The following is a 3,433-nucleotide window of genomic DNA, read 5'->3' on the forward strand; positions in this document are numbered from 1 at the left end:
ACCCACCACGTCTGCCTCAGTTCCTGGTGGTCCGGCACCAAACACGTCAGCTCCGGCTCCACGTCTGGCTTTGTGTCTGGTTCCGGCTCGATGTCTGTCCTCGTATCTAGTACTGGACCCAGTGGCGGTCCCGGCCCAGGGGCTGGCAGGTCCCACCTCGCCTCGCCTTCATCCTCCCTGAGAGGATGAGTGGACTTTGTGTTGGTTTTGCGATGTTTGGACTCATGTTTGGGACTTTGTGTTGGGTTTTCCCACTTTTGGAATCATGTTCCGGACTCTGTTATGACTTTTGTTTTGTCTGCCTTGTCCCTGCCTAGGTCTTTTGGGGGGTTGCTTGCATTTTGGTGGTACCCCACTGCCAATCCTCCCTCAGCCCTCCATGGTGTGCCTCAGGCCCTCTTCTGGTCCTCCGGAGGGTGGGGGCTATTGGGCACCTAGGGATAGGGGGAGGCCACAGCTGGCCTCAGCCCCAGGCCTCAGTGAAAGAGCCCATCCTCCGGCCCTGAATATATGTGTATGTAGCTATGTATGAGGGTCCAGCAGACAGGGCCATGAAAGTAAAGGCTCTGTCCACTGGACCCCCCCGAGGCAGCCTCCAGAGTCCTGGATGAGTGTGTATGACTAATGCAATTAAAACTGCAGAGCATCCCACTTAGGAGGGTAGCACCGGTCCCTCCATCAGCAAGACTCCCCTTGCAAACCTAAGTGGATGAATGTGGAGAAATGTAGTTGCGAAGCGAGGCACCGGGGTCCGCAGAGCCAGGTTCTAGACTAGCTCTGCTACCCATCCCACTGCCCCCCACAACCCCCAGCCAGGAAGAGTTGGACGAGACCTGTGGACCGCAGTACTACTGCCCAGGCACCACACGCCGGTCTGTTACCAGAGGTCGTTGGACCGTAGGGCAAGCAGCACCCCGCCTGAGCGGGGGCAGCTTCCCCAGGAGAGACACCTCTCCTGCAACAGGCAGACACCCCCAGAGGGACCCCCCTGGACACAGGTAAATGGAAATGGAATCAATCAGAGTATAGTTTTGGTCATTGATTTGATGAAGCAGACAATGTGTCTAAGGTGGTGTAATGTAAAAAGCTGTTCAGGTACTGAGTAATGTTTAATTTTTTTTTAGTTTTCCAGTTCATAAGGATGATTTTCTTTGCGACACAGAGGGCAGAAAGAAGTGTGTGTGATGAGTTTGTCTCTAGATCAAGCCCTTAGATCTCCTAAAAGACAGAGTGCAGTGGCTGCTGGATTGGACAGCTTAACTGGGTTGACAGGTGTTCACATACTCTTTGCCAAAATTGCTGCACAGGTGAACATGACCTGAATGCATGTAGGAATCTGCTGTGTTATCTGTACAATGAAAGCAAATATTCGAGTTTGTGAGACCCATCTGGAACATGCACTTGTAGACGCCTTGACACATTTTGTTATTATGTTATTGTCTGTGTATGATCTAAACAAATAGATTTTTACACAGCGTCTACGTCACTTGCTCCGTTGGTACCCACAGCTGTTCTCGTTGGTTGAATGCTACTGCATTGTCAGATCACTGCACTTAAAGTTTAACTGCACTTTTGTGTTGTGGTTGTGTGAAAGAACCACAATTGCTTTGAACGTTGGTTGGAAGCAGCCAGTAGCTTCTCATCCATAAATCTGGTCTAGTATTATCTAGTATAGATATAAACAATACACAAGTGACTTTTTTTGTGTCTTTTGTGAGCATTTCTGTACGACATCAAACTATTTAGTGGCAAAGACAGGATGAGAATTGAAATGTCAAAGTGCAGCAATGAGGACACAGGTTATACAGGAAAGACACATTGTAAACAATCAGTCTGTGACTGGACCATGTACTTCATATTAGAGCACCAGAGCCATAAATGCGAAAGCACCAATTATAATAGACAAAAAAGCAAATAATATGGTAAATTATTTGCATAAATACACTGCAGGTCATCGTTAACGTTCCCTCATTAAACATAACACACATGAAACATTGAATGATACATGGCCAGTGAAACAATGTCAGGTAGTGTAGTTTCTAGTCAAAAAGTGTAGTTTCCAGTTAGTGTAGTTTCCAGTCAAAAACCACAGCTTTACTGATGGTCTGATGTTTCTTTATTCCTTCATTGTCCTTTAACCAATGTTAGAGGTAGATGGATAAACTAACATACATCGCACAACAAAATAGAAAACACGTTGGACGGTATATGCTCTGTATAAAATATTTAGCATAATTAATTACCGCAGTTAACGATGTAGTCAAGCACAAAATAGCTGTACGATGTCTATAACTTTCATAATAACTGACCTTGTTACCACTTTCAAATGGAGCTTTAACCAAAATACCGTCACTAGGTTTCTTATTATTTTCTTTTCTTATATACTGCTCTTATTAATGTAACCGCCTTCTTCCTTAGAGGTGCCTTCAGGGTCCTTCCGAAATAACAACACTTTGCTTGAGAGAATGTCAAGAGGCCATAATAAGAAAATTTAGCACTATAAACAGAAATAAATTAGAAGCATTAGGAAGTGGTTTGCTAGTTAGCGTGGTCGCGATATTATACTGAACACCCCATTCTCCACCAAACCATACTGGGTGACACAGCAAACATGCTGGCAATGTTTCTCATATGTTTCTCTTAGTGCTAGACAGCATAAAGGTGGACGTCCAACAAAACAGTTCCTCTTGTGCATATTCCGCAAGGACACAATGCTCAATTTATCGCAAAAGGTTGAAAATGGCATCAATTGAAGAGCATTAACATCTGCTGCCAAATAACCTCTCTCTACTTGATCTGCTAAAATAAGCAGGACTTCACCCATGTCTATCTATCATAATGTCCAACATTCCATTGCATTTAACTACACAGCACCGCACAGGTGTCCAGGACAACAAATTGATGTGAAAAGATCAGCCAATAGAGGTGCAGGTCCCACCCACCAGCACTAACAGACAAAGTCATTCTGCTGAACAGTGGCATTATGAAATAAAGATGACACTGAGGAAAGGGCATTATGCAATAAAAGCCCACTTTGGAAAAACTACATTTTAATAATAAAAAAACTTCTGGATTTAAATAAAAAAAGGCAGATGTGATTATTTGTATTATAATGAAAATAATCCTTATGAAATAGAATTTCATAATAATGAGAATATTTTACAGCAGAAAGAAACGTATATTTCATATTAATGAGCTTAATTTGGAAAACATTTGTGAGTATTTCATAATTTCATGGTCATTTTACATAATTGTAAACTCTTATAACTCTCATTTATTTATATATGTATTTATTACATATTGTCCTATTAACTAATTTAATATTGAACACTTCCATAGTTCCATAGAACTGGAGGCTGAGCTTTTAGCTGAGAAAGTGGTGGCCACGGCTCAGTTCAGGTTTGGAAAGAAGAGACTTTTAGGGTTAGGCAAA

Source organism: Betta splendens, chromosome 15, assembly GCF_900634795.4.
Source record: "Betta splendens chromosome 15, fBetSpl5.4, whole genome shotgun sequence".
Lineage (NCBI taxonomy): Eukaryota > Metazoa > Chordata > Actinopteri > Anabantiformes > Osphronemidae > Betta > Betta splendens.